Genomic DNA, 27,885 nt, shown 5'->3' on the forward strand with positions numbered 1-27,885 from the left:
AGAAACTAGGGAAAATCCCAAGTATCTGCAGTCAGTAGACCAGACCTTGCAGTTAGGCAGAAATCCCAGACAGAGTCTAGCCTGAGACCTAAGGAATATTTGCATGTCTATAATCCTGGCTATTTAGGAGGCTGAGATCTAGGGATCCAAGGTCAAAGCCAAACAGAACAGGAACATCCATGAGACTTCTGTCTCCAAGTAACCATCAGAAAGCCACAAGTGGAGCTATAGCTCAAGTGGTAGAGTACTAGCCTTGAACGAAAGAGGAACAGTGTCCAAGCCCTGAGTTCAAGCCCCAGTATTGGGGATGGGAGTTGGGATGGAGGGCCAGGATGGTCTGGTGGACCTCAAGGGCACAGAGATAAGTAGGAGTGCAGAAAGCTAAGGCTAAAGAAAGTATAAACATCACTATGGTCCTTTCCCCCAAGATCACACCACAGTGAGGCAGAGTGTGCAATGCATAATAGAGGTGCTGCAAGGCCAGGCCTGCATCTTATTACTGTCATTCAGGAGAGATCAGAATTAAAGGGACAGGCCTGGTGCACATACCTTTTCTTCTGGTTACTTGGGAGGCTGAGATCTAGAAGACCAAAGTTTGAAGCCAGCCTGTGCAGAAAAATTCATGAGACTCCATTTCCAAAACATCCAGCACAAAAATCTAGGCTTGAGGCATGGCTCAAGTGGTAGAGCACCAGAAATGCAAGCTCTATGTCCTTAGTTCAAACCTAGTATTGGTAAATAATAATAATAATAATAATAATAATAATAATAACCCTCATAATTTTAGGGAGAATTATCAGAGTCACTATTAGAATATTTGGATAATTGCCTAAATTGTTCAGCTTCTATTTACTTCTTCATCACTGGAATATTTGTGAGCATGGGGCGGGGTTTATGACATGCAGGCAGCCCACAGCTCTTGGCTCAGGTGTCCTGTTTGCTGGCTTCCTTTCTAGGGCCTGCTGGTGACAGTGAATGGCAATCCTGTGGACTATCATACCATCCATCCCAGTCTACCCATAGAGAATGGCCCTGCCAAGACCGACCTATACTCCACCCCCCAGTACTGGTGGGAGACATCAGAGTCCTCAGGTAAAGTACCTGCGGAGGAGGAGAACTTACCCAGGGCTCCATTTCCCTCTCATTCAAGACACACTGCATCTTTCCTGTTTGTTGCTTATGTGATTCTTTAGGAGTACAGGTATGCAAATGTTCTTTAGATCTCAGGCCAGTAAAGCTAAGCTCATTTCCTTAATTTGTGCCTATATTTAATACCTACACTGCTTTTATTTATTCATTTATTTATATTTGTTTGTTTGGTGTTGGTACTGGGACTTGAACTCAAGACCTGTGTGCTGTCCTTTTTCTTTTCTACTCAAAGCCAATTCTCTATCAGAGCTACATATACCTCCACATCTAGCTTCTGTGATGGTTAATTTGAAATAAGAGTCTCTTGAATTTATCTGCCTGATCTGGCTTCAACCCTTTGTCCTCAAATCTTACCCTCCTGAGTAGCTAGGATTACAGGTGACATGTTAACATTTTTTTGCCAATCCTGGGCCTGAGCTCAGAGCCTGAGCATTGACCCTGGACTTCCTCAAGGCTAGAGCTCTATCACTTGAGCCACAGCACCACTTCCGGCTTTTTTCTGTGTATGTGGCAGCAAGGAATCAAACCTGGCTCTTTGTACATGCTAGGCAAGCACTCTACCATTAGGCCAAACTCCTGGCCCCAACAAGTTAACTTTTTAACAACATGAAACCTACATGAATGTATGCAGATTCACCTAGTTAGCTAGTTGTATAATAATATTTCTATTTGTTGCTGTTTCAATGATATCAGTAATTTCTTTTTTTTTTTGCCAGTCCTGGGCTTGAGCTCAGGGCCTGAGCACTGTCCTTGGACTTTCTCAAGGCTAGAGCTCTACCACTTGAGCCTCAGCACCACTTCTGGCTTTTTTCTATATATGTGGTACCGAGGAATCGAACCCGGGTCTTCGTGCATGCTAGGCAAGCACTTTAACCACTAGGCCAAACTCCCGGCCCTATATCAGTAATTTCTTGACAATGTATAAAAACATTTTAAGACAGTCATTTTTGACCATAAAAAAACAACAAAAAAAAGAGGGGGAGGGATTTCTGCTCATGCCTATAATTCTAGCTAGACTGAGATCTGAGTGTTGGAAGCCAGCCTGGGCAGAAATCTCCAGGAGACTTTTCTTTCTATTTAACCAGCAAAACCAGAAATTTGGGCATGGCTCCGATGGTAAAAAAAAAAAGGCCCTCAGTTCTACCCAGCTCTAGCTTCAGTACTAGCACGCACACACAGAAAGAGAGAGAGAGAGAGAGAGAGAGAGAGAGAGAGAGAGAGAGAGAGAGAGAGAGAGAGAGAGAGAGAGAGAGGAGAGAGAGGGAGAAAGAGAGAACGAACTTGCACTTTTCCCTCAATAGGTAGCATTCTAGGTAGGAGACATCAAAGATCCAGAAGGGATGTCTCTCACACACCCTCTCCTTTCCTTTGGCACAGCAAAGCAAATAGCAAATAGCTTACCACTGGACTATTTTTGTAGTTTGGGGAAGAGTGGTGAGTCCACTTGTTATTGTCATTTGTTTTTTTTTAAGTCCAAATAGGAGAAAACTTGTCATGTGATATAGAAATTGGAATTCTGGAACCCTTGAAGAATATACTATGGTCAACACTCATCCCTTTTCTCTGTCAAGGCTAACTGGCTTTCTCTTGTCCTCCTACATATTGGGTTTTACTTTAGAAGCTCCATCACACTCATAGAAGGCTGCTCTGAAAATATGAATCCCAGCAGGTGGAGCTTTGAAGATCATGTTAGAGGATGCCGTCACACTCTCTCAAATGGAAATTTCAGGGTGCTGTATACTGTGACCCTCATCAAGCAGAAGTGGGTGCTTCTATTTGACTTCTGGGGCCATGATTCATTGCCACTTCCTCCTAAAATCTGTATTTTCAGGCTGTGCCCCAACCAGACCATTCTATATTGCCTGGGCCATTTGTACAGATATCACACATTTGCATGAATAGTTATATAAGGTATTTGTCTGTCTAGAAAAGAAAGAAGAAGAAGAAGAAGACAAAGAAGAATTTGAAGAAGAAAGGAGCCAGGAGGAAAAAAGAAGTGTCAAAGTTCATGCCATGGTCTCTGTGTTCCAATTTATCATGAAACAAAGTTATATTTGTGCCCTCATCGCTATGATGGTAGGTATATCTGCCCCCATTACCCGGTAGATATGAGCATCACCCAACACAGCACGGAAAAATGGTGCACAGGCCCCCGTGGCTGCAGAACCTACTGGCATCTAACAACCAGCATAAGGAACTCACTCTTGTCCATGGCTTGGCAGACAATGGTGGGCTATTTTTATTTTTCGTGGGATTTTTGTGCTACGGACTACAAAGTAATGTGCTCTTCAACTCATTTTCTTTTTAAATATTAATATATTTTTTCTCCAATTAGCTTATCAAGTCACATTGTCTTCTAGTTTGCCAACTTAAGGCCAAGAGCACATATTGGGGTATAGAAGGTATGAATGATGTTCACATTTGACATAAGCTTCTTGTATTACTTCCAAAGATACCAAGACAAGCGTCAAACTATCATGGATCCAACTGTGAGCTCTCTATTTCTACTGTTTCTGCTTACTTCTGTTTCCAAATTACAGCTCTGATGATAGTTCTTTGACTCTTAGAAGATAAAGAAAGTTCTAATGTTTCCCTTTCCTAAATACAAATTCTTGGGAGATCTGATTTATTTTTGAAAAACATAATACTTTTATTTATAGCATAGCTCTTCTAAATTCTGTTGCCAATGATGAGATTCCAGGGACAGCTTGGTGATACAAAATGAAAATACTTTAACTCAGGGGGAAAAATGTAGATATAACTTAGCCAGGCAGTCAGTCCCGACAATTTCTGAAATGAAGCTATGTATGACTTGGCTACAGATTCTAGAAAAGACACTATCATCTGGGAAAGGAGCTGGGAAAAAGTTCCTGAAATAAAAAGAGCTCACCTCATGATCCCCAACTCTATTTGGTGTGTGTGTGTGTGTGTGTGTGTGTGTGTGTGTGTGTGTGTGTGTGTGTGTGTGTGTGTGTTTGTGTGCCAGTATTGGGTCTTGAACTCAGGGCCTGTGCACTGTCCCTGAGCTTTTGGAGTCAAAGCTAGCACTTAACCACTTTAGCCACATCTCTACTTTCAGCTTTTTGGTGGTTAATTTGAGGTAAGCCTGGACTAGCTTTAAACTGCAAAGCACAGATCTTAGCCTCATCTGCAGCATGAGCCACCAGCCCCCAGCTCCAACTCTGTTAGTTAAATAGAATTAAGTCTGCACTCTGATTACTTACAGAAATAAGTATATGGTGGTTTGAGTTCAAAATAAGAATTGTTCTATGTAGGTAGTATGAATTTAATTTATAATTCTTATTTAGCACCATACACTTATTTTTCTCTTTAGAGTTTGAAAAAATAGATTGAATACAATATCTTTTTTACGTAATAGAAAAGAAAATCTGTACTAAAACCAGCATGATTTTTCATTCAAGACATGAACTTTGGGGTTGGGAGTGTGGCCTAGTGATACAGTGCTTGCATAGCATGCATGTAGAGGTTCGATTCAGTACCACATACACAGAAAAAAGCCAGAAGTGGTACTGTGACTCAAGTGGTAGAGCTCTAGCCTTGAGAAAGTCCAAGGACAATGCTTAGGCCCTGAGTTCAAGCCCCAGGACAGGCAAAAGAAAAAAAAAGAAGAAGAAAAAAGAAAGACATGATCTGTTGTGTTTGGCTCAGTTAGTAGAGCATTAGCCAGTGAGTAAAAGCATCAGGTACTGAGTTAAAGTCTAGGTGTCATATCTCCAGTCCCAATAACCCCCCCCCAAAAAAAAGAAAGGAAGCAAAGAAAAAGAAAAAAAGGTGGCCACAAGTGACCAAGCCATGATGTTTGAGGTGTGGCTCAGTTGGTAGAGTGCTAGCCAGTGACCAAAAGTGTCAGGTGTGGAGAAGTCCCAGTTGCAGCCCCACCCAACAAAGGACATAATCCTGGCTGGTGGAGGAGCCTGTCCTCGGAAAGGCTGTCCATACTGCAACAGGCATTTTATGAAAGCTTAGGAACCCAAGCCTCCTTACAATGATTTTATATTTCTTCAAAAATTCATGGTATGAGTTTGCCAACTTATCTGACAGCTCTGAAATCAAAGGTAGGAAACCACAGCTCACACTCAACTTCTTAACTACCACAACCCAAAGGTAGATTGCATTAAATTTCCCTGAAAATCCTCATTATTCATTGTTCTGTTGCTACCCTCACCCTGCCAAAAAGAACAATGTGAGGGAGGAAAATATCTGCTGCAATCACAGCTTTTTGAAGATTCTTTTTTCCTGAATGATACAAAGAAAGTGACAAATGTATCTTTCCTTTCCTAATGGGATAAGTTCATTGAATATATTAATATATTTATTAATATAATAATTTTAATATATTAATATATATTAATGAAGATAAATCCACTCAGTGTGTTCTTTTTATGTAAATACTCTAAGTATATCCTAAATTTTGATATATATTGTTTATAAAATATAATACTTTGAGGGAAATAGTTTGGACCTTTATGGTTATCAGTTTTTAACAATATAAGCAGTTTAATTTCCAGGATAATTACCATGTAATTTATCCAATAATTTTAAATAACTTATTGCTTTAAAAGCTAGTTCTGCTTTAGGGAAAATTTGCAATTTGCTGAAAAAAAATATTCGTAGTGCCATGCTGGGTTCATTTACCTCATTTCTGCCCACTACATAAAGCAGACTATTAAAATGTTCTGGAATTTATAACTGTTTCTTGATATAATATTCAAAATTGTGTCTCATCTCATTAAGCCTTCAGCATAGCTGCAAAATGTTTTAAAGGCCTTTTCCTAAAATAATATGGTAGTCAAAACTACAGTAATAGATAACAGATTTCCTAGTTCACAGGATTCATGCAGCAGGTTTTAATTTGTATATATGTGTGTATGTGTGTGTGTGTGTGTGTGTGTGTGTGTGTGTGTGTATGTGTGAGTGCGTGTGTGTATGTGAGTACTGGGACTTGAACTTGGGGCATGGGTACTGTCACTTAGCTTTTTCCACTCAAGGCTGCTGTGACCTGAGCCACATCTCCACTTTTTGCTGGTTACTTGGAGATAAGTGGCTCCAGGGCTTTCCTGCTTGGGCTAGCTTCAAATCTTAATCCTCAGATCTCAGCCCACTGGGTAGGTAGTTAAGATTACTGGTGTGAACCACTGGCAATCACCTTTTTTTTGCCAGTCCTGGGCTTGAGCTCAGGGCCTGAACACTGTCCTTGGACTTTCTCAAGGCTAGAGCTCTACCACTTGAGCTTCAGCATCACTTCCGGCTTTTTTCTATGTATGTAGTACTAAGAAATTTAACCTGGGTCTTTGTACATGTTAAGCAAGCACTCTACCACTAGGCCAAACTCCTGGCCCTAATCACCTTTATTAACTTGGCCTGTGTATGTATGTTTGCATGTGTGCAAGCTAAATGTTGAATTTATGTCCATCTATTAATTGATTCATTTCTGCCCCATTTATCTGTCCATCCTGTTTACCCACATAACCTTGTGATTCTCAAAGCTTCTGTTTCTTAGCCCAGAAATAGCTCACATTCACTATTTATAAATAATTGCTGGATCCAAACTGTTTGGGGAAAAGTCACTTGCATTTTTCTATGTTTGTTCTTTGTTATTGTTTGCTTTGTTTTGTGCTGGCTGTGGGACTTTAACTCGGGGCCTTGACATTGTCACTTAGCTTTGTCTATCAATGCTGGCACTCTACCACTTGAGCCATAGCTTAACTTCTGGATTTTTGGTGGTTAATTGGAGATAAGAACCTCACAGACTTCCCTGTCTAGGCTCCCTTCAGTGATCCTCCGATCTCAGTCTCTTGAGTAGCTAGGATTATGGGTATGAGTTACCAGGCTCTGCAGTTGTTTTAATATTTCAAAGTGGGGTGGAGACAAAGAGACTTGAGGTGAGAGGGCCTTAAACTCCACTAGCTACAGGAAGCAAAAAGCCGGTGTCCTCCTCAACAAACCTCATCTCTTTTCCGTTCCCTGTTCCACAGTCTGGGGTCTCTCTCCATTTCCTTTAGAACTCTGTCCTTTCCCTAGTTAACTTGTTATTCAAGGTTTGTCTATTAGATAACTGAACACAATATAAGTGGGAAGTACATCAACTAGTCTGTGACGGTGTTTTCCTTGATATTTCTCCCTGGAGGCTTGGAGCATCACCTACCACAGCTGGCTGACTTTCGTGCTGTTGATTTGGTCATGTACTCTTTGGATGATTTGAAACAGAAGAAAATATGCCATGATCAGCTCCCCATTTATGGTTGTTTATGGAAATCTGCTGTTGGTGTTACAGTATATATGGAGTTTTGAACTTCCTGAAATTAAAAAGGTACCTGGATTTCTAGAAAAGAAAGACCCAGGAGAACTTGCCTCAAAGGTATGTTGTTAGGAAAACAAGAAACCTAGAGACAAACAGAAAAACCGTAACAATAACCAAAAAAAAGTAATCATCATCATAATCTTATCCAGGGAAACTTTGAAAGACTAGGTTCTAAATACATATTGATTTTCACAAATGAACAGATGTGAGGCTGTGAGGAATAATTCATATTGCTCAAATGTCTCTTTCATCTAAGCATGGATGTGTATTATACCATGCTTTTGACTTTTACTAAAAATGGTAATTCTTTACTCTCAAAGAATTATAGCATGAATTATTTTTATACTAGTGTACAATGGTATAGTTCAAAATAGTTTAGTAGCAATTAGATGTGTAAATTGCAATGTCAACAAATGTAGAAAAATGAATAGAAATAGAAATTTTATTTTGCCAGTCCTGGAGCTTGAACTCAGGGCCTGAGCACTGTCCTTGGGCTTTCACAAGGCTAGAGCTCTGCCACTCAAGCCACAACTCCACTTCCTGCCTTTTTCTATGTATGTGGTACCAAGGAATCAAACTCAGGGCTTTGTGCATGCTAGGCAAGAACTGTACAATTAGTCCAAAGTCTCAGCCCAAAATAGAATTCTTTTTTTTTTTGTGGGTAGTGGGGCTTGAACTTGTCTTGAGTGCTGTCCTTGAGCTCTTCAGCTCAAGGTTACCACCCTACCCCTGGGCCTGGGCTTTGTCCCTGAGCTCTTCAGCTCAAGGCTACCACCCTGACCTTGAGCCCCACTTCTCATTTTCTAGAGGTTAATTGGAGATAAGAGTCTCGGGTTCTTTTGTGCCCAGGCTGGCTTTGAATTGTGATCCTCAGATCTCAGCCTCCTGAGTAGCTAGGATTACAGGCATGAGCCACCACGTCCAGCTCCAAAATAGAATTTTTTAAAATATGATGTAAAATATACCAAGGGATTATTGGTTGATTGTCAGTTTATTTATGAATTTGATTATAAGTTTGTTTATTAGTAAATTTTTATTATGGATATTTTGAAATGGATATGAAATATCAGCATTGCCCCTAAGTATATGCTAAAAAATATCAGAGAAATTATGATAGCTTTATTTTTGTGCTGACAAAATCATAATCATTCCATTGCTCGTTCATTTTATTAAGATATTTTAAAATTTTTATTTGAGAAGATTGTGTCCTAACTTACTGCCTGTTTAGTTAGCAAAGTGATATATTTTAAATGCATATTTGATTTTTGTACATGACTTTTCTTTAAGACAATCAAAGCAATCTAATATGCAAAAGGAAAAAGCTTCAAACATTCTCCCCACCAGTGATAGAGAAGAAATTTAGTGAGAAAAATAGAGACACTCATTAACATCACTGAAATTAATTTTTTCTGGGAGCAACAATTCCATCCTATATGGTGGGATACTTAGTACTACACCATAGGTTATATAAAGGAGGGCTAATTGAGAAAAAAATCCTAGCAGGTGGCTCTCTGTGCTGTTTTTGTGGACTGTGAAAATGCTATCATTCATTCATCATAAACCCCACTTTCTTTCTGAGCTAAACTCCATGCCAAAACTCCCTCATAACACTATTGCTCACAAGTGCCTATCAAGGTCTTTTCTTTCACTCTCCCTCTCTTTCCCTTAAATGCAGTGGGAACAAGCTCCCACTCATATTCAACTAGTATATCTTTTTCCATAAGGAAAAAAACTTAAAGAAATTCAAATTTTGTCTTCCTTGGTTGTGTGAACTTTAATATGATCCAGAGTATCACATGTTAACAAATGGGTGCCAGCAGAAGGTATCCCTACTACACTGTTGGTGGGGGTGTAAACTGGTTCAACCACTATGGAAAGCAGTATGGCGATTCCTCAGAAGACTAAACATAGAGCTCTCCTATGACCCAGCAATCCCACACCTTGGCATTTACCCAAAAGCCCAGAAACAAGGACATATTAAAGCCACTAACACAACGATGTTCACTGCAGCACTGTTTACCACAGCAAAGATAATGGAACCAACCCAGATGCCCCTCAGTAGATGATTGGATCAACAAGATGTGGTACTTATACACAATGGAATTCTATGCAGCCATCAGAAAAAATGACATTGCCCCACTTGTAAGGAAATGGAAAGACTTGGGAAAAAATCATATTAAGCAAAGTAAGCCAGACCCAAAGGAACAAAAGTTCAATGGTTTCCCTCATTTTTAATAATTAGTACACATCTAAGACTCTCCTAGCAGAGGATTACAATAGCTCAAAACCTAGGTACATAAGGTCATATAGGATGAGACTAAGTGAAAGGAACTCTAGGATATGGAAACAAGAGCTTTCTCTCGTGTGATTGTTGTTCTCAATGTAATATGCTATTTCTCTTCTCTTTTGTTGCCCTTTGGTTAATCTCATATTGTTACTGTATCTGACTTTGCTACCTCATATATTGTTTTTTTTATATTTTTATTGTAATTAATAAAAGGGTTACATGATATTTGCCAGATAGAAGGTGCATTAATTCACATACATTGATACCCTTTCACATGTCTTGGTCCCATTATCCTTCCCCCACCCTCCCCACCCGTCTTGGTTTTCCCCCCTTCCCTATCAAATTTCAAATAACCAAATACAAATAAATTCAATATATCAGATAACAAAGTGAGATACTGTAACAATATGAGATACCCAAGAGACAGCGAAGGAGATGAGAGATAACATAGTACATTAAGGACAACAATCATTCGTTATATGGCTTTTGTTTCAATATCCTGAAGGTCCTTTCAATTAGCTTCATACTATATGGCCTTATGTATCAAGATTTTGCTCTATTGCAGATCTCTGCTAGTAGAGCCCAAGGTTTCTACTGATTATGACGAATGAGGGAAACCATTGAGCCTAAGTTCCTTTGAGTCTGGCTTACTTCACTTAATAGGATTTTTTCTAAGTCTTTCCATTTCCTAACAAATGGGGCGATGTCATTCTTTCTGACAGCAGCATAGAATTCCATTGTGTACAAATACCACAACTTGTTGATCCACTCATCAACTGAGGGACATCTAGGTTGGTTCCATATCTTTGCTATGGTGAATAGTGCTGCAATGAACATTGTTGTGCTAGTGGATTTAGTATGCCCTTTTTTCTGGATGGTTGTGTAAATGCCAAGTAGTGGAACTGCTGGGTCATAGGGGAATTCTATGTTTAGTCTTTTGAGGCACTGCCACACTGCTTTCCATAGTGGTTGAACGAGTTTGCACTCCCACCAACAGTGTAGTAGTGATCCCTCCTGGCCACATCCCCTCCAGCATCTGTTATTATTCGTTTTCCTGATCCTGGCCATTCTAACTGGAGTGAGGTGGAATCTTAGAGTTGTTTTGATTTACATTTCTTTTATGACCAGAGATGTTGAGCATTTCTTCATGTGTCTATAGGCCATTTTTGTTTCTTCTTCAGAGAAGACTCTCTTTAAGTCTTTGGCCCATTTTTTAATGGGATGGTTGTTACTTTGGAGATTAGTTTTGGAGTGATTCAATTTTTTGAGTTGTTGATATATTTTAGATATGTACCTCGTATATTGTATATATGTTTATTTATTTATTTGAAGTTGGAAAGAGAAGGGGGAAAACAAGATGATTTGGAAGGGGTGAGGGAGGGAAATGGGGACAAAAACATGAGAAGGGGTATCAATGTGTGAGAAGTAATGCACCTACTACCTGGCAAATGTAACTGTAACCCTGACATTACCCTGACAATAATTTTTAATGGGTGCCAGGCCCAGGAATGTGGCCTAGTGGTAGAGTATTTGCCTACTATGCAAGAGGTCCTGGGTTTGATTCCTTGGTACCACACTCACAAAAATAAGTCAGAAATGTTTCTGTGGCTCAAATGGTAGAGTGCTAACCAGGAGAAAGCTCAAGGTCAGTGCCCAGACCCTGAGTTCAAGCCCCAGGACTGGCAAAAAGAAATGGGTGCCAACTCAAAACTAAGGTTCTGTATTTTATAATAAATTTGATTTCAACCTAGAACTAATTTTTTCAAAAGTATGAAGTAAGCAGCAAATCCTAATCACAAGACATTTTCAGGAAAATAGATGGAATTAGAGATTACCATGTTTGGTTCAAGCACAAATATTTCATGTTTCCATTTTTCTGTGGAATCTAGATCTAACAGGCATATGTGTGTATATATATTATTATGCATTACATATCATATAATCATGTGTATAATTACATGTGTATTGTGTATGTGTATACATATAAATATATCAAGTATAATATGTACAAATATTACTGTGGGACTATTTATGAGGATGAAGAGAAGAGGAAGGGGAAAGAATGATAGAGGACAAATAATGTTGTCTATGTATGTAGACAATACAATCTCACTGCAAATTGTTGTAAAATAGGAGGGGAGGGAGGCTAGGAAAAGAATAATGCAAGTTAGTATGATTCAATTATTATAAATGCTTACATCAAATTCTACAGTGAAACCCTCTGCACAATGATTTATACACTAAATTAAAAAACTGAATGACAGGAAAGTAAAAGATACCATGTTGGAAGTGGTCTGGTACTAGTATGAGTGGGACAATGGAGAGAGTAAAAGAGGGTGCATAGGGTCAATTACTGTATATACAAAATGCAACTAGAACAATGAAACCTGTTAAAGTTGTTTTAGGAAAGGCCGAGGGGATGCAAGAAGGCGGTGGAAGGAGGGAATTTGAACAGAGTACTTTGTGTGCATGTGTTTAGATATCACCATGAATCATTCATCATACAACTAATAGATGCTAATAAGAACTCTTGATTCTATATGTCTGGATTATACTCATCTTCCCCAGAGAAAATCGAGATCTGCTGCTGCCTTCTGCTAAGCTTTCTGCATTTGTCCCAGCTTTAGTCAATTCATGCTGACTTTCAGAATTTAGTGCCGAAGTTTCAGAAGTGCAAGCATTCTAGATCTTCACTTCATGAGATCCTGGACATGAATCGAGAAGCCCTTATTTATAGCATGATAAATATTTATAGCAGGACTTGTTTATAGCTTTGTTTGTACAAGGGGGAGTTCCCTCTATATATGCATACAATGTACCTTGATTCAGAGTTAACCACTCTTTTGCCACTCTCCCTTCTCCCCACTCCCACTTCCCAGTCTCAGAAATCTTCATTTTTTTCATTTTCAAACATGTACCTTAAGGATCTGAGTCATTTTTCTCCTCCCCTTTCCATTAGGATCCATACTCCAAACAGGACATGTTTCACCTTTCTAATAATCAGTTTTATTACAGTTATTCAAAGAGATTTCACCGTGTGTTTTCACACATACAGAAACAGTACTTTAAACATATTGATCACGTACCTTCCTGTATATATTTACAGCTATGTTTACATTTTATATATAGTTCTCATATAAAAGAAAGCATGTGTGCTCTGTGTGCCCTTCTGGACTTTGCTTAATTCATTTAATATGGTCTCCATACACATTCATTTTCCTGCAAATGACATAATTCCATTGTTCTTTATGGCTAAATAATAGTACATTCATATGCATATTACATATATATTACATTATAAAGAATACTCTATTATATATCCATTATATACTCATTATATATGTACACATCATATATCATCGTATATAATACTCATAGATAGGATGAAGAGAGAGAGAGAGAGAGAGAGAGAGAGAGAGAGAGAGAGAGAGAGAGAGAGAGAGAATAAGAGAATTTTCTAGGTTGATGAATCAGTCTTAAAAGCATCTGGGCTGTTTCCAAAGCTTGGCTATTGTGAATAATTCTGCAGTGCACATGCCTGTGCAGGCGCCTTTATTTCTTCATTTACATTCCTACAGATAAATGTCCAAGAGTGCTGTCACTGGATCATAAGGACATTCTATTGTTACTTTTCTTTTTGAGGAACCTCCTTTTGATTTCCATGTTAGTGTATGTGACCATAGCTTACAGCTTATAAGATTTCCTTTCTCCCTGCAACCTCACAAATACTTGTTGCTGCTTGTGATCTTTAGAATGGCCATTCTGAATGAAGTAAGGAAAGCTCAGTGTCATTTTGACTGCTAAGGATAATAAGCATATCTTCATGTATTTATGGACCAGTTGTACACCTTTTGGGAAGTGTTTGTTCAAATCATTTGCCTTTAATTGTACTGTTGATTCTTTGAGATATTTTTGAATTCCTTGTAAATTCTGGTTATTAATTCTTTTTCAGGTGTATAGCTGAGTTACCATGGTACCTATTTCCTTTGCTGTACTAAAGCTTTTTAGTGTGGTGCAATCTCATATGTCAAGCCTTGCTCTTATTTGTTGAGCTATTTAGAGTTATAATCAGGAACTTACTGCTCCTGCCTAAATGCTCCAGTGCTTTCCCCATTCTTTCTGCTTCACAGTTTCAGATGTACATTAAGGTCCTTGATCCATTTGTTTAAAATTAGTACAAGATGAGGAATATGCATGTGGATATCCAGTTTTCTAAGCACTCTAAGATACATTTTGCAGCCTTTGCATTTTTTCCTCTTTGTATTCAGCTCGTGAGTGTTTTTAAATGAACAAACCATGTGATGTATGAATTGCATTGTAATGCCGTTATCAACAGAAAATGCTATTAGATATCAGATATTACATTCTCTAAAAATGTAACCTTTTCCCCTAGCCCTTAGAGAAATGTTAATCAAAAGTTTAGACACTAGAGCTTGGAATGTAGCCTAGTAGTTGAGTGCTTGCCTACCATGCATGAAGCCCTGGGTTTGATTCTTTAGTACACATATATCAATAAAAGCTAGAAATGGTGCTGTGGCACAAGTGATAGAATGCTAGCCTTGAGAAAGCTCAAGAACAGTGCCTAGTCCCTGAGTTCAAGCACAAGGGCTGGCAAAAAAAATGGTTAGACACTTAAGACTCTTCTTTCTGTGCAGGAAGATTGAAGGGAAACAATCTGGGGTTCTATTTTCTAGAATGAAAATGTTTTGATATCTCTAGAACTCCTCAGAATTAGAGGAGTGTTACACATGAAACACATCCTCAACACATCCTCCTTTCCTAATCATAGTGACATCCCACTGAGGAGAAAATCAAGGACAGGGATCATGGAGGAACGTGGTTACTGATATTGATATATTCATCTTCCTGGAACAATATGCAGTGCCCATGTGCTTCTATCCTGCAACCCCCCCACACACACATACGCGCATCAAAGGTGGAAAAATCAATTCCTTTGTGTTGGAAACCTAGTGGAGGCAGTGATTTGATTTTAAATTAAAAGGCTAATAATATATGGTGCTTCCATTACCCTATAGAGGATGTGTTTGTACTGCAGATGGTACTTAGTTATTTTTCTCACTCTGATTTCAGATTCTGTTCACTATTACCTTTTGGCTGCTTCTGAGACAGCACCTCACAGAGCAAAAGGCCCTTCAGGAAAAGGAAGCTCTTTTGTCTGAAGTCAAGATTGGAAGTGAGGAGCTTGAAGAGAAAGGTAAGCCCTCTGGGGAGTATTGGAGTACAAATTTCTATGCTGAGCAGAATTACAAAGAGCTCCAAATACACCTGAAAAAAAATACACTCTGAGGGGCTGGGATTTTGGCCTAGTGGTAGAGTGCTTGCCTAGCATGCACAAAGACCCGGGTTCAATTCTTCGGTACCATAAACACAGAAAAGCCGGAAGTAGTGCTGAGGCTCAAGTGGTAGAGCACTAGCCTTAAGAAAGTCCAAGGACAGTGCTGAGGTCCTGAGCTCAAGCCCCAGGACTGGCAAAAACAAAACCAAACAAACAAACAAAAAACACCCTGGACTTTAGATGGAGTTAAAGTTGATTGTGAACTTGAAGCCACAAATAACAGTAGTAGAGACTGTAGCCTTTAATCTTAGTTCTTTAAAGTTTTATAAAATTTGATGTTAGGATAGAACCCATGATTTTAACACTGTAAGACTCCACAGGGCAATTTTACAATTCCCCATTGTATGTTCACAAAAGACATGGCCAAAAGAAGAAGCAACTGAGAGGCAGAAAAATGTAATGATTTCTTCAAGGGCATATGAAAAACTAACGTCATTTTTATTTTTTGAATGTGGTTTACTTTGTTTAATGTGATAGTCTCATGGCATAATTTCAGTGAGAAATGGAACCCAAGAACTGACTTAAATATGCTTAATTAAAATCCTCTTCTTTTCTAAAAACAAAATATCACTAAAGAAAGGGAGGAAAGGAGGACGGGAAAGGAGAAGTAAGTTAGCTGATCAGCATCTCTATGCTTTTAATGATAAATAGGTAAAAGGGAACAGTTTGCTCCCCAACTCTGTGGACTTATCATTAGTGATAATATTGATATTTAGAGGACTGGAAACATTATGAGGTCAAGAGGCATTCTGTGTTGTAACTGTATATGACTTTGTTACTGGGTATATTGTATATATGTTTATTTGAAATAGGGAAGGGATTTGAAATAGGGACGGGCAGGGAGAAAATGCAATGATGAGGGGGAGGGAAATGGGGTCAAAAACATGAGAAGGGGTACCAATGTGACAGAAATAACGCACCTACTACCTGATGAATGTAACTGTAACCCTTCTATACATTATCCCAACAATAAAATTAAAAAAGAAGCATTCAGTTTTGGACAGGTTACTCTCAAAAACCTGGCTAGTAACCTTAATGAGATTATCTCTGAGCATATAGCTGTATATTAAATCACACAGTAACAAAATATATCGTGGAGAGTCAAATCTTGCCTTCATAGGATTGAATATCTACTCAGCAGATCAGTTAGCCAATTAATTTTGGTAAAGAATGGTTCATGTAAGATAAATAATCTAATCCTTCATTTTCACACATCTTACTCTGAGAATCTACTGAGTTTCTTGAATGGATTATTTAAATTAGATAGATTTGGTGACCCAGGGATTAAGTCCTGAGTATTAACATATTTCAAAACAAGATGAAGCATCTTAATTCCAATGCATAAAATTAATTTGTGATAATTCCTCATACATGATTTAAGCTAAATGATAGCTTTATTTGTAGTTTTAGATACTTACAGGCATACATTAAGATTAAGGTTGTTAGGATTAATTACAGTCAAGTACTGCTTAGATTGTATAGAGCCATGAAAGAATGAGAATTTAAAACTGATAGTTATTTTCACTTACATTATCATTATATATTTATTTTGTAGATTCTAAATTATGAAATAACAAATTGAAGAAAAATTCTAGAAAGTGATTAGTATAAAATATTACCAAAGTTATTTTCTTTTAACTACATTTCAGGAAGGCTATGAATTCAGTGTCAATCTTGCTTTGTGTCTTAGACTAGTCTAAAATCACCCAAGTTATATACTAACTCATAAAATACATGCATTTTGTGGTGTTTGATGACATAAGTATCACATTTGCATACCATGGAACTATTTTCTCAATAAATCTCATTTTTAAACTAAAAAAAATACATGCATTTGCGTCCCATGTACATTATAGAACCAAAATGCAGTATCTGTCAGACAAATCAGAGTGGTAATGGCACTGTTTTCTATTTTGAAGATGAAGAACTTCAAGATATACAAGTGGAAGGAGAACCCAGGGAGAAGGAGGAAGATGAGGAAATAAAGGAAGAGAAGCAAGAGAAAATGAGGGAGGAGGAAGAAGAAGAGGAGGAGGATGACCAGGACATCATGAAGGTGCTAGGCAATCTGGTGATAGCCATGTTCATCAAGTATTGGATCTATGTCTGCGGGGGCATGTTCTTCTTCGTCAGCTTCGAGGGGAAAATAGTAATGTACAAAATCATCTACATGGTGCTCTTCCTGTTCTGTGTGGCCTTGTACCAGGTAGGTAAAGATTGCTCTCCAGTTTTCAATGGTTTTTATCTATGAACTTTCTTTGCCAATATATATATATACATATGCACAAATATATATGCATGTGTGTGCATGCATGTTCATGTGTATGTGTGTGTGTGTGTGTGTGTGTGTGTGTGTTTGTATTGCCAGTCCTGGGGCTTGAACTCAGGACCTGGACACCGTCCCTGAGCTGTTTTTGCTCCAGGCTAGCATTCCAGCACTTGAGCCACAGCTCCAGTTCTGGCTTTTTCTATTTATGCAATACTGAAGAATCCATGACAGGGCTTGGGCATGCTACCACTAAGCCACAATCTCAGCCATTTTCCAATATTTTTAAGGGTTTATAATTCTATGAACATATCGTAGAGAATGATTAATAAAATTCAAGAATTATCCAGGTGTGGTGGCACATGCCTGTAATCCTAGCTACTCAGGAGGCTGAGATCTTAGTATCATAGATCAAAGCCAGCCTGGGCCCTAAAGACCATGAGACTCTAGAAAACTGGGAGTAGTGCTGTGGGCCGGTAGCCTTGAGCTGAAGAGCTCAGGGACAACACCCAGGCCCAGAGTTCAAGCCCCATAATCGACAAAAACAAAAAAAACATTAAAAGAGGTATCAATGTATGTGAAGTAACACACACTCTATCTGGCAAATATAACTGTAACCCTATTAATCACAACTTAAAAAAAATTCAAGCATTGTCTTCAAAATCCTAAAATGGGAGGTGACTACTGTCAATTCATTCTCAACTATAAACTTTTAGATACTTAGATCAGAAAAAGTTCATTAATTTATCATAAAGTCTTAATTTAAAGAAGAAATCTGGGCTGGGAGTTTGGCCTAGTGGCTGAGTGCTTGCCTAGCATGCACAAAGCCCCAGGTTCGATTCCTCGGTACCACATACATAAGAAAAAGCCAGAAGTGGTGCTGAGGCTCAAGTGGTAGAGCTCTAGCCTTGAGAAAGTCCAAGGACAGTGCACAGGCCCTGAGCTCAAACATAGGACTGGCAAAAAATGAAAGAAAGAAAGAAAGAAAGAAAGAAAGAAAGAAAGAAAGAAAGAAAGAAGGAAAGAAAGAAAGAAAGAAAGAAAGAAAGAAAGAAAAAGAGAAGAAAGAAAGAAATTTGTATAGCTAGATTATATTTTTGAATATATAATACATTAAAAGCAATGTTAAGATCATCTTAAACAATAGAGGATTCCCTGGTTAGCTATTATTTCAAAGCTTGATGTCAAGAAAACTACTAATACATGTGTGTATGTGTGTGTACACATTTGCATGCATGTGTACATTAAGTGCGTAAGTATTTTCTTAACTACAATTTGTAAAAAGATAATATTAAAATGATTTGGTGTTTGTACACACAGTTTTAACTGATCTAGAAGAAATCCAATGATAGTAATAATAAAATTATAAATAAAATAATAAAATAGTAACAGTAAAATATTCTTGCAGGAACCAACAAACCAAATAAAGCCACAAAAATAAACCAGAGTATATAGGACAGAGATATAAAAGCTCTCAAAAATCAATAATAATCTTTAACATTGTTTTAGTGTGTGTGTGTGTGTGTGTGTGTGTGTGTGTGTGTGTGTGTGTGTATGCGCAAGTACCAGGGTTTGAACTCCGGGCCTAGGCTCTGTCCTTCAGTCTTTTTGCTTAAAACGGATGCCACAGCCACCCTAGTTGAATGGTTTGAGTATATACCAGTTACAACACCTATATGGATTCTAGTCAATTCTTCCAGCTTTTTGGTGGGTAATTAGAGAGGAGTCTCATGGGCTTTCCTGCCTGGGCTGGCTTTGAGCTGTGACTCTTAGTGGCCAGTCTCTTGAGTAGGATTACAGGTGTGAGCCTTTGGCACCCAGATTTTGAACACTTTTTTAAAAGTATATGCTTACAAATGGGGTGATGTCATTTTTTTCTGATGGCAGCATAGAATTCTATTGTGTGTAAATACCACATCTTGTTGATCTACTTATCAATTGAGGGGCATCTAGGTTGGTTCCATATCTTTGCTGTGGTAAATAGTGCTACAGTGAACATCGTTGTGCTAGTGGATTTAATATGTCCTTGAACACTCCTAGCAGAGGTCTACAGGAGGACAAACCCTAGATACATAAGGCCATATAGGATGAGGCTAAATGAAAGGACCTCCAGGATATGGAAACAAGAGCTGTATAATGTGATTGTTGTTCTTAATGTACTATGTTATTTCTCATTTCTTTTGTTGTCCCTTGGTTATCTCATATTGTTACAGTGTCCTATCTTGTTATCTGGTATATTGTATATATGTTTATTTATTTGAAATAGGATAGGGAAGGGGAAAACAAGATGAGGGGAAGGGTGGAGGGAGGGAAATGGGGACAAAAACATGAGAAGGGGTATCAATGTTTGTAAAGCAATGTACCTTCTATCTGGTGAAGGTAATGTAACCCTTCTATTAATTACAACAAAAATAAAATAAAAAGTATATGCTAAACAATCTCTAATGACTATCCATAGCTTATGATAAAGACTCCTGTATGATTATTTTACATTGTTATTACTAAAACCCCATATTGGATTTCAGAACTGATGCAGTTTCCTTGACCAGTAACAACCACCAGAACATAGTATTAGCTGAGTGCCATCAAAAGATGAGATAATGTGCTAGAAACCTTCTAAGTATCATCTTACTGTTCTCATTTTATATTTGTGCTCATCTTGGGGCTTGAACTCAGGCCCTGGGCAACGTCTCTTAACTTCATTACCCATGCACTAGACCACTTGAGCAAAGGCTCCACTTCGGGCTTTTTGATAGATGTACATAGATACAGATACTTGGAGATAAAAGTCCTAGGGTCTCATAAGATGTTCCTGCCTGAAGTTGGCTTTGAAGTGTGAGCCTCAAATTTCATCCTCCTGAGTAGGATTATAGGTATGAGCCACCTGTACCCTGCTTTAGTGTCTGCATAACAGCTCTGCAAAGTATCTACTTACCGAGGAGAACACTGACGTTGCTTAGCAACTGTTCACAATAGCTAGTATAACCCCAATTCTAACCCAGATCCACCCACTTAAAGATGAACGCCTTAAAGAATTTTAAAAATCGGACTATTTTCCAACATTTTTCTATAGGATCACTTGTTTTAGTTAAATGATGTAAAAATGTGGTGAGTTTTCCAATAGCATGTTTGTCTTCTTTGTCTTTTGTGATTCTCAGGTGCACTATGAATGGTGGAGAAAAATCCTGAAATATTTTTGGATGTCAGTGGTGATCTATACTATGTTGGTGCTTATCTTTATATATACATATCAATTTGAAAACTTCCCGGGCCTGTGGCAAAATATGACCGGATTGAAAAAAGAAAAGTACGTGATTTTGGTGCAGGATGGAATGAGAAGCACCTAAGCCAGTTGAATAGTCTGAGAATATGTTGCTTACAGCACCTAATGGATTCTAATAAAACAGGATGATTTGGGGAGCTTATACATACTGGGATATGAACTCTTTTTTCTTTGTTTTTCTTCTTTTAAAGCTTAAAATGTAGTAGCTATTCCACAAATATTGGCTGACAAATTAATGTTTTTCAGCCCTATTTCAAGAAAGTGTTCCTTTCTGTTGTTGGTTTATGGGAAATGCATCTGTACAGTACTGCATCCAACTTCTGCCTTCTGTGTGCAGCTTTGTCCTTTAGCTCAAAGACTTATGTAATTCATGTGCTCTACATCAAGCAAAGCCTTTTCTTTTCCATGTCTCTGGGCTTAGACTGAAAGTGAACTTAGAGCCATACAGAAGCCATTTGCTCAGGTACTGAGGGCCCAACGATGTAGAGATATCATGGCCTGTATGATTAATGGATGGTGCTTTCTCCTTTTCTAATTTGCTTCTCTAAACATCTGGAATTAGTTTGGAAGCCTGGCCAGCACTGAGAGTTGGATGATAAAGTATTAAGAAGAAAAGGAATAAATAGGAGTCAAGCAGTGGGGTATTCTGTCTATAATCCATGCTTTTCATAAGGCAGCTATCTGAGGATCATAGTTCAAAACTAGCCTGGGCAAGAAAGTCTGTAAGGTTTTTGTTTTTGTTTCATTTTTTGTGGGTCATGGGACTTGAACTCGGCTGGGTGTTGTCCCTGAGCTCTACAGCTCAAGGTTACCACCCTACCCCTGGGCCTGGATGTTATTCCTGAGCTCTTCAGGTCAAGTCCACCACCCTACTCCTGGGCCTGGATAGTATTCCTGAGCTCGCCAAGCCCCACTTCCCTTTTTCTAGAGGTTAACTGGAGATAAGAGTCAGGTCCTTTTGTGCCTGGGCTGACTTTGAACCTTGATTCTCAGATCTCGGCCTCCTGAATGGTTAGGATTACAGGTGTGAGCCACCGGGCCTGGCAAGTCTATGAAATTCTTATCTCCCATAAACCAATTTAAAAAAAAAACAGAGGTAGAACGTTGACCAAGTGGTAGAGCACTGGCTTTGAGCAAAAAAACTAAGATGCAGCACCTGAGTTCAAGCCCCAGAACTGGTACACACTGGCAACAAGAACAAAAAAAAATGTCATGTAGCTAAATAAACACATCTGCCATGTTTATTTACAAATTTTATTGAATACTCATCCTGGGGATACAATAGGAAACAAGAAAATCTAAGTCTTATGAGGTCTACCAACCACTTACTCTCTCCAAGTTTATTTCAAATTGTGGTGAGTCTGTGCAGGAAAAGTGCAGGCTGATGGAATGGTAGGGGAAACTATAAATTGTGGTTTCAATTGTCTTCTAAGCAGGTGTCCTTTTAACTCTCCTTGAAGGTTAAGAAACAACTTGTATTGGGAAAAGTCGGGGTGGGTTTCAGGTACAGAAGAGAACTCCTGAAGGAACCAGTACCAGATTCAAATGTTCTGTGACAAGACTGAATGTGGCCTGATACATGTGAGGAACTCACAGAAGTTTTGCCTGTTGAGAGGAAAGGAAAGGGACAGTGGGGAAATTTCATTTGGACATTTCCAAGGACTTAAAGATCGCTGACTAATTGAGAAAACTTGAGGTGTAGTAAATAAAAATGAGACTGCATCTTATATAACAGCTATGAGAAACAAGGGGAATTCTCTCTGACCAGATCAGGGCAAAGACAGATAGATTGCAACACTGGCTGGTTAGAGAATGTTAAAGCAAATGCAGAGGAATGTGTTAAGAAGGGAAGGAATCATGGTTTCCTGAGTTCTGAACTTCGTGCAGGGCAGATGGGTATATTGTTTACTGATGCAGAGAAAACCAGCATAGAAATAGGAACATAAAGAGAAACTTCTCTAAGGAAAAGAGGGAGAGCATGAACAGTTTTCAGAACACTAAGTATGAAGTTACCTTGGAACAGCTAGTTTTCATTAGCAATGTGGGGATGAGAGCTCACAGGAAAAGGCATTTATGTCTTTGGTATTAGGATGGTGGATTAATCCCTGGGACATAGTGAGAGCACCAGGAGAAAAAGACAAGTGGAGAAGTGATCCCAAAGTGAGTCCTGGGGATATTTCAGTGTCTAGAGGTACAGAGAGACGGGGCAGGGTGGGGGGAAGGAGGAAGGGAGGTAAAGAGAGAAGGAAAGGAGAATATGGTAATGGAAAAGAAAGCCAGGAATGTGTAGTAATATCTTGACAAGGATTATTTCAGGGACAAGAGGAAGATAGATAGCCATTGAACTTGGCAGTGTCAAGGTTGTTTATGTCCATGGTAAAAGCAAGTGGCTTGGATTAGTGAAAATAAAAACTAACTCAGGGTGGTGTTCAAGAAGGATACCAAGAATGAGGGTGATGAGAGAGCACCTGACAGTGCCTGCATTGTCCAAGAAAGCATCTTGCTTTTTGTCTTGTTTTCAACAGGCTTGAGGATCTTGGCTTAAAGCAGTTTACTGTGGCTGAATTATTCACTCGCATATTCATCCCCACCTCCTTTCTGCTGGTGTGCATTTTACACCTTCACTATTTCCATGACCGCTTCCTTGAACTCACAGACCTCAAGGCCATCCCCAGCAAGGAAGACAACACCATCTACAGGTGAGCCAGTGAAGTACTTAACTCTTGTTATCAGGAAGTTAAGCTCTGTTAACAAGTTTTTGTGAATCTAGTGTTCTATTTCATGCAGAGAGGGAGGGAGGGATGGGGAGAAGGAGAGAGAGACAGAAACAGAGACAGAGAGAGACAGAGAGACAGAGAAAGTAACACAGAAAGAATACAGACTATTTGATAACACTTTCTGAAATAGTTTGGAATGAATTACAACTGATTCATGTAGAGTGTTCTCTAATCCCATAAGTAGATTCACAAGAGCTTTGATCATAATTCTAAAATCCATTGATGGGGCCAGAAGGTAGAGTGCTCACCTAGCATGTATGAAGCCCTGAGTTCGATTCCTTTGTACCACATATACAGAAAGAGCCAGAATAGTGCTAGCCTTGAGCAAAAAGTGTCCAAGGACAGCACCCAGACCCTAAGTTCAAGCCCCAGGACTAGCAAAAAAAAAATCATTGCCGATTCAGTGTGTGTGTGTGTGTGTGTGTGTGTGTGTGTGTGTGTGTGTGTGTGTGTGTGTTGCAAATGCACACATGCATGCATGCTGGTACTGCAGCTTGAACTTGAACTTAGGGCCTTGAATTCTCAACTTTTTTTGCTCAAGGCTGTTACTACCACTTGAGCCACACCTCTATTTACCTCTATTTTCAGTTCTTTGTTGGTTAATTAGAGTTAGGAATGTCATGGACTTTTCTTCCTGTGCTGGTTTGGAACCATGATCCTTAGGTCATGAACCACCAGCAGCACCCAGTCTGGTGGTGGGTATTTTGTGTGTACACTGGTTATATGTTTTTAGGACATTCATAGCATAATTCAGGAGTGAGTTTTGCATTTTGCTAACTACGTATAGAAAAACACCACAAGAATATGATTTTTAAATTCTAGAAAGGGTGAACCTTAGCCAAAAGCAGAGAAACTGCAGTCTGCTAGCAATCAAGAAAGTATCTAAGAAGAGGAAATAAAGACAATGTCGTCTTTTAACTGTTTACTGTGGCTTTCTCTTCGTCAATAAATATAAATTATTTAGAAGTAATAGACAGGATATGGCTTCTCTATGTGTACTGAAACTATAATGGTTATCACAAATCCTCCTTTGCTATCATGGGAAAATTATAATCATTCTCTTGATTTTAATGCTGAGCAATTTTGTTCTGTCCCATACTTAGTCTATGATTGAGTTCTTAGAAAAATACTTGCTACATGAAACTAATAGAGCAAAAAAAAAGAAAAACTGACACTAGTATAAAAGCACAAATGATTGGAAATTTAATTCTTTAATTTCTAAGGAAATAATTGATCACACGATTACATCATGAAGTAGACTAAATTTCTCATTCTCAGTTTTCTGTTCCAGGAAGAACTGAAATTACAGGTAACTCTGAAATACTGCTATTTGATAATGAAATATACTTTGTGATACTGTAGATTTGCTTTCTGTATTGGTTTGGTTTAATGTCATACTTAGTTTTCATTCTGAGTAGACTCTCCAAGTGACTACCAGCCAATAGCATGGTGAGATGCCAGTCAGTGTGGTTCTTAGCCATCTTGCCTGTGTGCGGATGGGGCTAAATGATCAGGCTTCCATACATTTACTCCGATCTCTGTAACTATAACCAGGCATTGGGAAATCTTAAGTGTTTTAGAAACCTGTGCTTGCTGATAATGGAAATCACCTTAAGTTTGAGTTTATAAAGACTGTGGCTATCTAGAAAAAGTGAGTTGTCCATTAGAAAAATTATTATTTGATCACTTTTAATATTATCTTCATACCTGTGGGTACCAACCATGTATGCGCTCTAGTTAACTCTAACTGTCAGCATTTCTCAGACATCATATTCAATAATGAATAAAAATATTTTAGGGGCTCAAGTGTTGCCTACCTTGAAAGTTCAGTGCCCTGTGTTCAGACCTTAGCATCACCCAGCAATATTTCTGATTAGCAGAACATATTTATATTTGTGAAAGAAATGTAATTATTGATCATTACTAATAAGACTTTTGAAAATACTTTTTTTCCTAAATCCTTTCTTTCTCTTCCACATGAATTTTCTTGTCTTTCAAAGTTCTTTCCAGTATTCGGGGGCTTTCATTGCCTTCATTAATAAAATAGAGCTATAGCTGGGAGTTTGGCCTAGTGGTAGTGCTTGCCTAGCATGCATGAAGACCCAGGTTCAATTCCTCAATACCACATACATAAGTGGTTCTGTGGCTCAAGTGGTAGAACCTTGAGAAAGCCCAAGGATAAAATAGAGCTATAGGCCACAATTTATTCAGAAAAGTCTACCTATTTTAGGATCAGCCTAAACATATCACAGGTTTTGGACGTCGTTTACATATAAGAGCTGAACCTGTTCCAGAATTGCCTTTGAGTCTGTTCTGCACTGCCTTTCCCAATTATGCAGATTCTGGGTAAGGAGAATTGTCCCACATTAATGTTGTCTGTTCACTTTGTGGCACTTACCCTCTCACAGACAAGAAAAAGAACAGACCTGAAGAACCTGGGGGCAATTTCAGATTGTTATCTCCTTTGCTCTCGGTGATTACTCCAAGATCACTCCCTAACAGTGAAATTTACAAGAAATTGTAAAGAAGAGATGGTGGTATATAAACCCAGTTACCTGAAAAAAAAATTGAAGGACATGTGCTTCCTCTTTCAAAGCAGTAGAAAAACACTTCTCTTGAACCTGGGAGAAAATTTTAAAACTCACATAGGATATGTTTTGTCCTTTGAGATTTCCTGCAAAATTTCAATGTCAAAGTCCTCGAAAGTTAACTTTACACATAAAATTTATATCCTACCTTTTAGAAACTCTTTCTTATTGTGTTTTTCTGGCTAATAATGCTTTATATCACAGTATATTTTGATTGAACTCTTAATCAGTGATTGAATTAATAATAAAGAAAAAGACATTTTCCAAGTTGGGACTTGCTGCCTGGTTTTGCTGTTCCTGTGCTTATCTCCTTTCGGGTGATTTACCAAAAACAAATGCCACAAATCTGGAATTAGGACTAATTGTAGTTATTAAACTGTCACACTATTGTTTCTGTCACTATTGTTTCTCCTGTGTGTTTATTGTTTATGTGTTCATACATGTAGTACAGACAGATGCCACTTCTGTGTGTAAAGTTAGTATTATGAAAATGTTCTACGATATACATAAGATGGAACTATTGTAATCCAAATTAATCTCACTTCTATATTGATAATAGTATATTATATAAAATAATATGTTCATTATAACAAATTTGTCATTATTTAATAATAATTTACTAAGAATTCTTTATCAGTTGTTCATGTCAGAAAATATCATTACACATACAGAAACAAAACAACTTCTTTCTCCAACTTCAGCTTTTGAAGATCTGAAGGAAAATGTGTCCACTATAATTACTTTGTAGACTTCTTTGTAATTCTTGTAAAGGAGCCAATAGTTATTTTTCATAAGATTGCATTAAAGCCAGGCACGGTGGCTCATGCCTGTAATCCTAACTATTCAGGAGGCTGAGATCTGAGGTTCAAGGTTCAAAGCCAGCCTGGGTACAAAAGGACCTGAGGCTCTTATCTCCAGTTAACCTCTAGAAAACGGGAAGTGGGGCTTGGCTCAAGGGTAACACGGTAGCCTTGAGCTGAAGACTCAGAGACAGTGTCAAGGCCAAGTTCAAGCCCCATGACCCACAAAAAAAAAGATTACATTAAAATATTTAAACATTGCTAGCGTTTAGCTGCATTGTGTGAACTGGAAGGTATAAGAATAGGACACATTTTCTCTCATGTATAGAAGTTAGATCTATATTATAAATATATATGTAAGCATATAAAAGGTCATATTTATACCAACACATTAACTACAATATGGTGTATGTGGGGAGAGGCCTTTGGTGTAACTCCTTTGAACTATTAACTTGTAGTTTACCCAAAAGTATAAAAAAAAACTGGAACAAGTGTAATGAACGGGGTAAGGTCAAGGGGAGTGGGAAAGACAATGGAGAGAAGGGTGGGCGAATGCTAGGATAATGTTTAATGCACATGAGTTGCCATGAAACTAGGTAAACTGAGGCTATATGGGGTTGGGAGTGGTGGGGAAGATGACCAAAGGGACGATATTGATCAACAGGCAGTTTGTACTCACAAATTGGCATGTTACATTGGAACTTTTCTCTATACTGAAGGATAAGTTGGCTGCCTGTGGCTCACGCCTATAATCCTAGCTACTCAGGAGGCTGAGATCTGAGGATTGCAGCTCAAAGCAAGTCCCAGCACAAAAGTCCATGAGACTCTTCTCTCCAACTAACCATCACAAAAACAAAACAAAACCTGGAAGTGACAGTATGACTCAAGTAGTAGAGCACCAACCTTGAGCTGGAGCTCAGGGATAGTATCCAAGCCCAGAGTTCAAGCCCCACAACAGACACAAAAAGATTATTAAATAATAATAAAAAACTAGGAATAGTAGGGCAATGAAAATATTTGGGAGGTAAAAGAGAAGGGAAAAGGGGGCCACATTATT

At 38.5% G+C, this 27,885-nt stretch overlaps 1 pseudogene; it reads left to right on the plus strand.

Annotated features, from left to right (window-relative positions):
- Positions 1 to 27,885, plus strand: part of LOC150039949 (piezo-type mechanosensitive ion channel component 2-like) — a 171,862-nt pseudogene that overhangs the window by 66,715 nt on the left and 77,262 nt on the right.

Source organism: Megascapheus bottae, unplaced genomic scaffold (assembly GCF_031878675.1).
Source record: "Megascapheus bottae isolate mThoBot1 unplaced genomic scaffold, mThoBot2.hap1 HAP1_SCAFFOLD_43, whole genome shotgun sequence".
NCBI lineage: Eukaryota > Metazoa > Chordata > Mammalia > Rodentia > Geomyidae > Megascapheus > Megascapheus bottae.